The 13,020-nt window shown below is 39.2% G+C and overlaps 2 long non-coding RNA genes across 3 annotated transcripts in view; both read left to right on the top strand.

Moving 5' to 3' along the window:
• LOC113406776 overlaps positions 1-3,778 on the top strand; it is a 28,496-nt gene extending 24,718 nt beyond the window's left edge. For both annotated transcript variants that reach the window (XR_003369879.1, XR_003369878.1), the window contains exon 3: positions 3,743-3,778. This is a non-coding gene — a long non-coding RNA (uncharacterized LOC113406776). The remainder of the gene's footprint in view (positions 1-3,742) is intronic.
• Positions 3,779-3,785: 7 nt separating this feature from the next.
• Positions 3,786-13,020, top strand: part of LOC112112600 — a 24,938-nt gene continuing 15,703 nt past the window's right edge. The window contains exon 1 of the long non-coding RNA XR_002908623.2: positions 3,786-3,825. This is a non-coding gene — a long non-coding RNA (uncharacterized LOC112112600). The remainder of the gene's footprint in view (positions 3,826-13,020) is intronic.

Here is a 13,020-nt window from a genome sequence, read left to right as displayed (position 1 = left end):
CAAAGAAGTCATTAAGCATCTCTGCCATTTCCAAGTTTCCTGTTACTGTTTCTCCCTCCTCACTGAGCAGTGGGCCTGCCCTGTCTTTGGTCTTCCTCTTGCTTTTAATGTATTGATAAAAAGTCTTCTTGTTTCCCTTTATTCCCGTAGCTAGTTTGAGCTCATTTTGTGCCTCTGCCATTCTAATCTTGCCCCTGCATTCCTGTGCTGTTTGCCTATATTCATCCTTTGTAATTTGTCCTAATTTCCATTTTTATATGACTCCTTTTTATTTTTTAGATCATGCAAGATCTCGTGGTTAAGCCAAGGTGGTCTTTTGCCACATTTTCTATTTTTCCTACCCAGCGGAATAGCTTGCTTTTGGGCCCTTAATAGTGTCCCTTTGAAAAACTGCCAACTCTCCTCAGTTGTTTTTCCCCTCAGTCTTGATTCCCATGGGACCTTACCTATCAGCTCTCTGAGCTTACCAAAATCCGCCTTCCTGAAATCCATTGTCTCTATTTTGCTGTACTCCCTTCTACCCTTCCTTAGAATTGTGAACTCTATGATTTCATGATCACTTTCACCCAAGCTACCTTCCACTTGCAAATTCTCAACGAGTTCCTCCCTATTTGTTAAAATCAAATCTAGAACAGCTTCCCCCCTAGTAGCTTTTTCAACCTTCTGAAATAAAAAGTTGTCTGCAATGCAGTCCAAGAACTTATTGGATAGTCTGTGCCCTGCTGTGTTATTTTCCCAACATATATATGGATAGTTGAAGTCCCCCATCACCACCAGATCTTGGGCTTTGGATGATTTTGTTAGTTGTTTAAAAAAAGCCTCCTCCACCTCCTCCACCTGGCTAGGTGGCCTGTAGTAGACCCCTAGCATGACATCACCCTTGCTTTTTACCCCTTTTAGCCTAACCCAGAGACTTTGAACACTTCCGTCTCCTATGTCCATCTCCACCTCAGTCCAAGTGTGTACATTTTTAATATACAAGGGAACACCTCCTCCCTTTTTCCCCTGTCTATCCTTCCTAAGCAAGCTGTACCCATCCACACCAACATTCCAATCATATATATTATCCCACCAAGTTTTGGTGATGCCAACAATGTCATAGTTGTACTTATTTATTAGCACTTCCAGTTCTTCCTGCTTATTACCCATACTTCTCGCATTTGTATATAGGCATCTAAGATCCTGATTTGATCTTGCCTTGATCCAGTTTTGCCCTGACCCTCCTTTCTCTCTGCCATTATAGCCCACGCTCCCTCCTATTTCTGACCCATCTCCCAGGTCTCCATGTTCTCCACTTACCTGTGGGCTTTGCTCACCTATGCCCGTCGAACCTAGTTTAAAGCCCTCCTCACTAGGTTAGCCAGTCTGTGTTCACAATTGGCTTATTGTTTTATCAAGACCATAGCCAGTTGGCGTAAGGTAGAGCAATCCCTAAGCTGTTAATGTATGCTGAAGGGGCAGAGCTGGTGCAGATGCACCATAAGAACCAAGAAGGTGTAATTTGCTGTTTGACAGTCCACTTCCCCAGCACTGAGCAGATTCAGTGGACAGGAGAATCTGGGCAGCAATCCGTAAAGATACACAGTCAAAGCTGATAGTCCTAAAAATTGACTTGACCATTCTCCTTGTGTTATATTGAAGGACTTGACCCTAGGAATACAGTTACATATGTTTTCCCCATATGTTTTCCCCATCTAATAGTTCATATCATATGAGAAATGAAACCAAAGCAGACATGACTTACAGTGATTCTCATTAGACAGAGTTTGCATATGATTTCTTATAAATAGTGCATGTTGTTTTACTCTTCTTGTCGCATTAGAAAGTTGCACACTTGCTCTTTTTTTCTCCTGTTTTTATAAGGCTGTAATTCTTAAGGTTATATAAAGTCTTCAGTGTAAAACCATTGTCCAGGTAGTCCAATATTTAGGTTTTGAATATATCTTTTAAAATACATTGGAACTGACAGGATTGTCCTGTTTTAATTTGATATGTAAACCAGGCTGATTGCACATACTTTTGTCTCACTCAGTAAGGACCTTTGTGTATGTATGACACACTGGTCTGCCTTCAGGGGTGGGGTAGAGTTCTTCTGTCGACCTTGAGGTGTGTACATTGCGGCTTAGGTCGTCTTAATTAACTTTTCACATCCTTGAGTAATGTAGCTAGGTTGACCTAAGTTTTAGGTGTAGACCAGGCCTCTCAGGGATTGTGCCTCAGGAGGCATAGTGCCTCCCTGATTTCCTTGGCTGACTATGGTAGCTCTGACAGCGCCATAGAGTGCCAGCCAGTGTTAGATGGTGGGACTATTGCCTTGCTTCCTTCCCATCCCCCTTTGGGTGATTTGCACTGCAAAGGTTGCTAGTATCTTCAACCCCCTTTACTCCAAGTGCAGTGTCTGCTTTTGTGTCTGGCCCTTGTGGAGGAGTTGCAAGGATGGAGAGAGGAGCTTCCTTGCACTTTTGCCCTCCACTCCCTGAACCTATACTGGGGATATACCCAATCTGGCCCTTTTAAAACTCCAGGGGGAAAAAATCCCTGAGTTTCATTGTACACCTCTACCCCGATATAACGCTGTCCTCGGGAGCCAAAAAATCTTACTGCATTATAGGTGAAACCGCGTTATATCGAACTTGCTTTGATCCACCGGAACGCGCAGCCCCGCCCCCCCAGAGCGCTGCTTTACCGCGTTATATCAGAATTTGTGTTGTATCGGGTTGCGTTATATCGGGGTAGAGGTGTATTTAATTTACAAGTGTCCAACAACATTTAATTCAAAGATTCTTAGAGAGCATATTTATTTGTGTATTTTTCTACAATATTTTTTATCTATTGTATATCATAAGAATTCATGAAGTCTTGGTGTACGGCTCTGTAACAGGGTCCACGTCCCCCCCCTCTTCCTAGGGCCCGCTTGCTGCCCCCAATCAGGCTCAGAGAGACTTCAGGGTTGTGCAACACCCATGTCTTTATTTACTTAACTTCATCCTACCACCAGTGTCCATCTATGTACAAGTTTTACAGGATTACTCTCCTCCTTTCCAGGCAGAGCCAGCCTTCTGCTAGGAGACCTCCAGTTCCCTCCCTGGCTGCCCCCCTGGCTTCTGGCTCCCTCCCAGCCTTTATAGCCCTTGGCTTGTCAGGCCAGCAGGTGTTGCCAATCCTCAGGCCAGCATCAGGCCTTTTCCATCAGCCCCAATCTGCTTCCCCTGATTGGAGCTGACTGGGCAGGGGCTAATTAGGTGCTTTAAAAAAAGGAGAGCATATTTTCATATATTTATACTTTCCAAGGCCAGAAGGGACTATTGTGATCATCTAATCTGATTTCTGTTTAACACAGGCCATAGAACTTCCCCAAAATAATTCATAGAACATGTCTTTTAGAAAAACTTCTAATCTTGATGAAAAAATTGCCAGTGATGGAGAATCTGCCACAACCCTTGGTAAATTGTTTCAATGATTAATTACCCTCACTGTTAAAAAAATTATGCTTTATTTCCAGTCTGAGTTTGTCTAGCTTCAACTTTCAGCCATTGGATCATATTATACCTTTCTCTAATAAACTTGAAGAGCCCATTATCAAATATTTGTTCCCCTTGTAGGCTCTTACAGATTGTAATGAGATCACCCCTTAATCGTCTTTGATTAAGCTAAATAAATTGAGCTCCTTGAGTCTATTGCTATAAGGCATGTTTTCTAATTTTTTAATCATTCTTGTGCTTCTTCTCTGAACCCTCTCCAGTTTATCAACATCCGTCTTGAATTGTGGACACCAGAACTAGACACACTATTCCAGCAGTGTTCTCATCAGTGCCAAATACAGAGGTAAAATAAACTCTCTTTTAATGTTACAGAATACAGAAACCCAACAATACAAGCTTAGGTTTGTCTTGCTGTAAATATATTTAATATTATGCAACAAATAATTCATCATTTCAGACTTACTGATTTCTTACTATTTAGTGCCTTTCCGCTGACTAGGATAAACTTGTTTTGGCTCACTGAACACTCCTGTGCACTTCAGCATAGTAAACACAAGTAATGTACAATAATACAAACAGCATAGAATTAGATGCAAATAAGTGCAGTACATTTTCTCTGCTCAGAATAAGATAGTTACAAATATGCTATTTCTCAAATTATTTTGTTTTAAGTCAAACATTGTGATGTTGATCAGCAAATACCTACTGAACTGCAAGTAATTCATTACATTTAGATTAAAAATTGCTCAGTTAGTGATATGACCTTGTGAGGCTTACTTTTCCATAGTACAGCTATGGAAGCATCACGACAGAACAATTACCCCTTCACTTTCATTTTGTGGAATACCCAATGTATTCATTCACTGCCTTATTATTGAGAATAAATGTAGATAATTAAAAACTTGCAATTTAGAAGAGAAATTATTCTAACACACTCAAGGGATAATAACTAGTTTAACTTACTTTTTCTTAAGCTCTATGTTTATTCCTCCCTCAGGCATCCAGGACAGGCTCTTCCTCCTTTTTTTTTTTTTGCCTCAGGAGAAAACATCTATACAACCACCAAAATATATATACCAAGATCAACATTTAGTTGAAGGATTAAAATGCAATTTAGTATACTCAAATACTAGTGGCACACATGCATGCTGAGTTTGTGCTTAAAACTCAAAGACTTTATATACTCAAAAATATCCACTCGTGCAATATCTCATTTATTTAAATTAATTTTTTTTATTTATTTTTTAAATATTTAATTTAATTTCACTTTTAAAAATAAAATATGTCAGCAGTCTGCTAGTCCTAATTTGCGATGATCAGGCTCAAAAACCTTTTAGAAAATGTGACTTTGAGTTTTGTGAAACATAAGTGTCTTAGAAACAAATTTTAGGGTTTTTTTTACTACAGTTTTAGCACTCCAAAACAGCCACATAGATTTTCTTAATTTTTTTCCACAGAAAATTAAATTCTAGGCTAATGTCTTGTTCAAATTTCAGCCTAAGGGAAATATTCACAACAAAGTTAAAAGAATATTTTAAAAGTAGTGGGGAAGGGAGTATTGAGGTGTGGGAGGTTGTATTGTAGAAAGAATAAAACCGTCTTAATTATAATGGCACAAACACAACCACTAAAATCATGAAACCTCTGTTCTGAAACAGCATTTAGTGTGATATTAGGTTTTGGAATATAGCTCTCATTCCTGTACTCAAGAATTACTGTCTGTAGTTTATTTGTTAGCATTTTCCTTGCAGTGATTGTTAGGTGCCCTGGCATATTTGCCACTGTCTCTATTTTCTATTTATTTTCTGTGTTTCACCTCTGTTTTTTTCTAAAAAAATTTCATCATCTTGTTTTTCTGCTTTCCCCTTTTCTCTGAGCTTTAGCTACCCTCTTCCTTGAAGCCTCTCTTTAGCATACTTGATTACTTGGAGGGTTACATGTCTGCCTCTCCTCCCAGGTTGAGAGGCATAATTTCTGATTTGCAAGGTGGAAGATCTTTTTCTTTGATGTTGATATCAGTATTTTCTGTGAGAACTACTCTTTTGAAGAGATAGAGCAGACTGTGATACTCTAATGAATTTTATGTCCATTGAATCACTAAGAGACTGGGGGACATGGATCAGCATTCACATTACACTCCTGGTCAGTACCCCGTGCAAGCCGGGGAAGCTAATGATCCAGCCAGCCCACCAAATTTGGTGATGAATCCTGGTCACATGCCACCAGAGGCACATTGCGCATATGCTAAGAAGATTAAGAGACTTCATTCTTCTGCACAGAAGTATAATGCATTGCTTGCCTAACCAGCTTGTAATTCAGAAGCTTTTATAGAATTATAAAACCTAATGTGAAGAGAATACAAAATCCATGAAAAATGTCATAGTGCTTTAGATGTAACAAAATATGTGATATAGCATTAGTCTTCATTCTGGAAATGATAGTAAAAGAACTTTTTGATCAGATTTTCTGAAGTGGATATTTTATATCTTGTTACCCAACCCCAACGTTCTTTAGACAATTTGAATTATTTGGTGGTGAGCTATCACAGTGACAGGTATCTTAAAAATCTAAAAAAGAATTTGCACAAGTAAAGTACAGAACTTTTCTGTTATACATACACATTTTGGATATGAAAAATGTTGCCATTAAGGGTGGCCTTCTCATGTCTAAAGTAACAGAATGTAATATTGACTTCTTAGAAAATTGGAGGTATGGCTGAGAATTTCATTTATGCTGGCTGCAAATTATTAACACTGTAATAATAGCAGGCCAGCATGTGGTACTGGTACCCATTAAAAAAGCAGTTGCTTTGACACTCTGACTGACTGACTAAGAAAATAGCATTACTCTTGAGAAATGGGAAGCAGCGGAGCCTTAGAATATCTCTTTAAATCAGTGACTAGTGTGGCAATTTCTTGTAATTTTTGGTTAAAATTAGTCACAGTTGATCCATTCCACCATGGTTAACAACACATATGGAAATTATCTAAAGGGAGAGCAATATAGGGTTGAAAGACTGCATCTTTTGTTAGGACTATATGGACAATATCCTCAACAAGTGTAAATTGACACAATTCCAGTGAAGTCACCAGCTAAAGATTTGGCCCTATTTTTTTTCTTATTTATACAGGACAAGATTCTATCACGCATACTGATGCTGAGTAGTGCCTTACTTGATGAGTAGTCCCATTGACATTTCAGTGGAATTACTCACTAAGATACTAGTCAGTATGAATAGGGTAGCAGAATCTCTCCTCTAATTTTTACAGAATAGTAAGCAAGTAGAGAAAAATAATTAAATGAATTAATGTATGTAAAGAAGCCTTGATTTAAAAGCAGTATAATACCACTGAGTAATGAACATATTTAAAATATAATTTATGATTTTGACCAATAATAAAAACTCTTTAATCTCAAAAATTAAAAAAGCATTTGCAGATTAAAAATAATGTGCATTTTACATTTACTTAAGTACAACTGTCTTATCTGACTTCGTTTGACCACTTTATTGTGAATGGTTATATTTGCAATCAAAATAATTAAATAGAGAGTCTGAATGTCTATCTCCATTAATGAAGAGGAAGAGAAGAGGGGGTGGGGAGTATAGCTGGAAAATATTTAACAAACCAGGAATGATTCATCATCAACTGATGGATGAATGTAAACATGGGGGGAAATTTGCAAAAGAAAAAATTAAGTTAAATGAATATTACATAGGTACATTGAGATGACTGTGAGAATACACTGTCCCTAAAAGCTGGAACAACCTATGGGAAATAATCAAGAAACAATAGAGGTTTCTGTTCATAAACAGTTTTGTTTTAGGGCCTGATCCTGAGAAATGCTGAGCAGCCCCAATTCCCATTGGATGATCTTTGATTGCATTACAGACATGGTTGGACAAGACATTACTACAATACAATTATAAAAGGATACATTTCTAGATAAGGAAGCTCAGCTGAGGGCAAAGTAATTTGTAAAAACAAATATACACAAGTACTGAAATTCACATAGGTGGCATATAAAGAAATAACACTTTCACAGGTTAAAATGAAGGATGCATAAATCATGAGGGATTTAGTATGTAGGCATGTAATATGCTACTTAATCTGAGATTAGGAAAAAAGTATTACTTACGGATCTGATACTAAGTGTGTGAAAAATAATTAAAAGAGGTATTTTAATTACATACAAGAAACTTAACAAGTTTTTTCCAGTAGGATACAAGAGGATAGTCTCTTATGGTATTTCAATAACTGAAAGAAGCAATGAGGCCCAATGAAATCCTGGGTCTGATACTGACTAACAAAGAGAAAATGGTAACAGCTCTGAAAAAAAGGAGGGAATTTTGGAGGTTATGATCAAAAGCTTACAATATTTCTGGTGCAAGTGATGAGATACAGAAATGGGTAACCATATTAGGAAATGAGGTAGAAGGAAGATGGGAGAGTTTAAAAAAAAAGTGGAAACTATGGTTTTACAATAACACTGCAACAAAATATGAAGATTTTTTTTAAGACATGGCTGAAAGGATGGTTGGCGAAAGAAGTGAAATTAGTTAAATAAAAAAAATTATGAGAAATGGAAAAGAACAGAGATTGAAATTATTACATTTAATCTTACCATCATATAAATGCAGATATAAAATAAAGAGGGAAAAAACCAAAAAGCCAAAACCAAGAACAAAATGATGCTGGCTCGGGAAGCCCAGTGATATAAGAAAAGTTTTTTAAAAAATATATTCAAAATATAGACATATTTTTAAAAAGGAACTGCTAGAAAACAGAAAGAAGCAAGTAAGAGTTCCACAGATAACCCAGAATTTTAGTTTTTCCTTTGTTTGCAGTAGGGTATACTGACTAAAAGAAAATCTGAGCTTTTTGTCCAGGAAATTGGGAATTTATTAGAGAATATAGCTGGAGAGGCCATAAACAAAAGGGTAATCAGAGAAAAATATAGAAAAGCATCTGAAAAATTAAGGTCCAGATTCCCTGATCCTGTTCTAACCATTTTGCGCCATGCATGCACCACAAAGTGGCCAGAATCTGACTAACTAGCCAGTTGAGAATTCTCCTGCTACAGAGCAGTTGCCCCCACAGCCCTGCATAAGGGGTATGTTCAGGACATGACACAGTGTTCCTGCATTCCAGCAGTTTTCAGCTGCATATGGTTCCTTAGGGACCATAGCCAACTGGCATAAATTAAAGCAGTCCATAGGCCGCACATGGCATATTTGACCATGGTCTGATATTAAAGTGCTAGTGGCAAAACATCAATATAAAAAATGACCTCATCCTGCATACTACTACTATAGTTTTTCCATAAATTTTAAAACAGGGACAAGCAATAATATGTTCCTGTGTTACTAATAAAACCTGTGTAACCATTTTACAGAGTTCCAATGGGTGGTGAGATTGCTACCACTTTCCAGGTAATAGATTGGCCTAGCAAGGTCACTGGTTGTCTTCACTGGCCCTTTTCTTTCCCCAGGTTGTAGAAAGTGCTGTTTAGGATATGTGGTAAGAGGGGATCTATTATAATTACATTAACAGCCTAATATAAGATCTGAGATTAACTGATTAAACTTGAAGATAGCAAAATCAGATGGGTGACAAACATGCAGGAGGAAAGGAAATGTAAAATGACCTAAGGTTTTGGAGTGTATGCAATGGGATGAGGATCACTTTAAAAAATGTAGTCACGCATTTAGGGAGAGGAACTGAACAACATAAATACAAATCTATGGCCTGGTCCTGCAAAGTGCTTAGCTCCTGTTGGTGACTCCTGAAGACCTCAAGTCCCATTAACATCAGCACCTGGCAAAATCAACCCCTAGATAGCTATCTAGAGAGAAGCGAGGTCAAGAAAGATATTAGAGTAATAACACATAGCAAACTAAATATATCATAGTGTGTCTGAGGGGAGAAGCCATTCCTATACTATGTATAGGAAAACATAAAACTAGGGAGTCAATGAGTTGACGGTGTTACTGTACATCATTTTGATGCAACTGGAGCTAGAATAGTGCATATACCTTTGGTTCCAACAGTGAGTGATATACAGATAGTTTAAAAAAAAAGAGAAAATGCAACATCAAAAAAATGTTGAAATAGCGCCCCTGAAAAGTTGCTAAATCTATCTCATCTACAAAAGAGATGATTTAGGATGAACATGATTATTCTTCAAATTCAGGATAAATATATATAAATGAAGGGAAGAAATTATTCACAACTTTAGAATATCATAGATCAAGAAGTGGCCTGAAGTCAAGGAAGGAAAAGTCAAGGCCAGATATTAGGAGACAGTTCTCAATAATAAAAACAATTGCATAGTTGGAAGTGGTAAAGCCACCATCATAGCAGATATTCAAGAATAAGGAAGATAAGACATTAAGGAGAATATGAGGTAGGTGTGAGTAGTTCTGCAAAAATGCCAGGGCTCTGACTGGATGAGGTAAGTAGCCTTTTCTGGGCTGTATCTTGCCATCTACCATATGTGCAACTCAGTGGGGAACAAAACAGTACTACAGTATGGTGCTATGATGATCTGACTTTGATTAGTTCTGGCATCAGAAGATGTATGTCACTGCAAACAATAGCAATTATAAAATGCATCAGAAAATCTAGGATTATATCAGTGGTACAAGAAATTAGAATTTTATACATATAATTAAATTAAGAGAAAAAAGAAGTAAGCTTGTCAATGACTGTAATATTACTTATTTAGCCAAAGAGTATTAAAATAAATACATTTTATTTGGTGGGTATTTAAGTGGATATTCATGATAAAATTCTGATATTATGACCTCTCATAAACATAGATGCAGAAAATAAGACAGTTAACTAAAGAGTATGTACGTTTTTTGCTTCTCTCTCAGAATACTGGTCTGATTAATCTAAACCTGCTTGAAAATGTTTGTACTGTGTATTTCCTGTTTTCAGGAAAACCAGTCAGATTTAGAACTACAGGGAAAGAGATCCTGAAAAAATGGGAGGAGCTATGGAAGATCATGTAAATATGGTACTTAAAACTAGTTGCTAGTATAAGAAGCAGAACTTTGCATTAGAAAATCCTTCATCCTAGAAAACTCTAAAACTACATCCCCAGCAAATCAGATTGGTGAAGATTTCAGTTTGGAAATTGTATTTCTGCATCTTCTAACCATCTTCTAAGGAATATATCTTCTCTTGTATATAGGAATAAAGGAAAGTTAAACTGCTGGAGGCAGTAGGCAGCCATCAGTGGAAAAGTTTAATTTCAGGAAAAAACAGAACTATGTGCCTGATCCAGTGCTCACTGAAGTCTGTAGAAAGATTCCTGTTGACATAATAGGCATTGGATCAGGCCTTGTATAAGTTAATAAGAAAGACAGGTCTCTCTTGTTCAGGGCCGGCTCTAGGCACCAGCAAAACAAGCAGGTGCTTGGGGTGGCACATTTCTAGGGGCTGCATTCTGGCGCTGGCCATCATGGGTGCCAACTCTGGGGCATGGGGAAAAAATGCCCCCGCCGCCCCAGGTCGCCGCCCCAGCTCACCTTCGCTCCACCTCCGCCTGCTCCCCTGAGCACGCCGCCGCTGATCCGCTTCTCCCCCCTCCCTCCCAGGCTTGCCACGTGCGAAACTGCTGTTTCGCGCAGCAAGGCTGGGAGGGAGGGAGGGAGGAGAAGGCGAGCAGCGGGTGCTCGGGGGAGGCGGCGGTAGTGGAGCGGAGGTGAGCTGGAGCGGGGAGCGGTTCCTCTACTCCCCCTTACTTCCTGCGCCCCCCACCCTAGCTCACCTCTGCTCCGCCTGCTCCCCTGAAAGCGCCGCTGCTCCGCTTCTCCCCCCTCCCTCACCTGAGAGGGAGGGGGAGAAGCGGAGCAGCGACGCGCCCGGGGGAGCAGGTGGAGCGGAGGTGAGCTAGGGCGGGGCCCCGCAGGAAGTAATGGGGGGGGGAAATGCGGCACGCTGGGGGAGGAGGCGGGGCTGGGGATTTGGGGAAGGGGTTCGGAAGGGGTGGTGTTGGGGCCGGGCACAGGGGGCCACGAAAAAAAAGGGGGGGGCAGCCAAATTTTTTTTTGCTTGGGGCGGCAAAAATCCTAGCGCCGGCCCTGCTCTTGTTAACTAGTCTTCTGACAGTATAGCTTGTATTTTAAGAAACACAACAGAGTATGAAGGAGAAGATTGCACTGAGGTACCATGGGTTTGGATGCTTTATAGATAAATAGATTAGATTAGCTAGAAGAACTACTAACTTTTAGGAATACATTATTAAACTAACCTATGCATAACCTGTATTTATGAATATTAAAAAGCAAAACCTAACTGCAGAAACCACATCTTATAAAACATTTCCATATGTGATTGTGGGTATGGCTTGCTGGTCTATGCAAATGAAGTATGGCAAAGAAGCAAAAAATCTAAGCTAGATGTGGTCATAAGCCCGTGCCCAGCAAGGTGGGTAACATGCAGAGACTGGAGACTTAGGCAAGGTTCATGTGATTTATGTTTTAGTGGACTGAGCAATGGAGGCCTCAAATGACTTGACCAGATACTTAAGATAAATGAATGTCAAAGCCACATTTGCTTATGTTTATTTGAGGTTTTAAAATTTTTTGCAGTAAATAATTTGGAGATTCTTGAGAGAAACTATCTTTGGGTAAGAGAACATGTAAGAATAAAAGAGACTTCTGTGAAGACAGGACTCTGGAAATAAAATGTCAAGAAACACTGCCACTGGAACATTTGGTGCAATATTTTGGCCTCCTTTGTTCATAGCTTTATATATAGTGTGAAATACTGCAGCCCTTACTCTGACAAAACTATTGAAAAGTATGCTCAATTTGGTACATAGTTATTAGTTTGTGGTTAAATAAAATATAATTATCTGACAAGACTCTGGAGTGTGGTCTGATCTTTTCTTACATTTTGTTGTATATCTTTACTCATTCTAATATATAAACTTTTATTGATAGACAGTTCCAAACCCATGTTGAATCAGCAAAAAGCAAGTTAGAAGCATGTTGCACACTAAAGATCAATGCACACTCCAGATCAGTGGTGGGCAACCTGCGGGCCGTGGGCCATACTTGGCCTGTCAGGGTAATCTGCTGGCAGGCCGCCAGACAGTTTGTCCCTGCGGCCTGCGCCGCATCCCGTAGCTCGCATTAGCTGGGAATGGCGAACCGCGGCCACTGCAAGCTGTGGGCAGCCGTGCAAATGTAAACAAACTGTCTGGCAGCCCGCCAGCAGATTACCCTGACGGGCCGCAGGTTGCCCACCACTCCCCCAGTTTGATAGACTGAAAAAGTCTGTGATCACTAAACAAAACTACAACTGGTCTACGATTATTTTTACTGTTTGTGGTTAAAGATTAACAACCTATGTGTTGTTGTTGGTTTTTTATGGTAAATAAAGGCAGTTAGTAATACAAACAAAACCTAAATACAGTAAAAAGCAACAGAGGGTCCTGTGGCACCTTTAAGACTAACAGAAGTATTGGGAGCATAAGCTTTCGTGGGTAAGAACCTCACTTCTTGCATCTGAAGAAGTGAGGTTCT

This window comes from Terrapene carolina, unplaced genomic scaffold (genome assembly GCF_002925995.2).
Source record: "Terrapene carolina triunguis isolate 2854851 unplaced genomic scaffold, T_m_triunguis-2.0 Scaffold139, whole genome shotgun sequence".
In the NCBI taxonomy this organism is placed as follows: Eukaryota; Metazoa; Chordata; order Testudines; family Emydidae; genus Terrapene; species Terrapene triunguis.
Note: the sequence above shows the minus strand (reverse complement) of the source record. Positions and strands in the feature narration are given on the sequence as shown.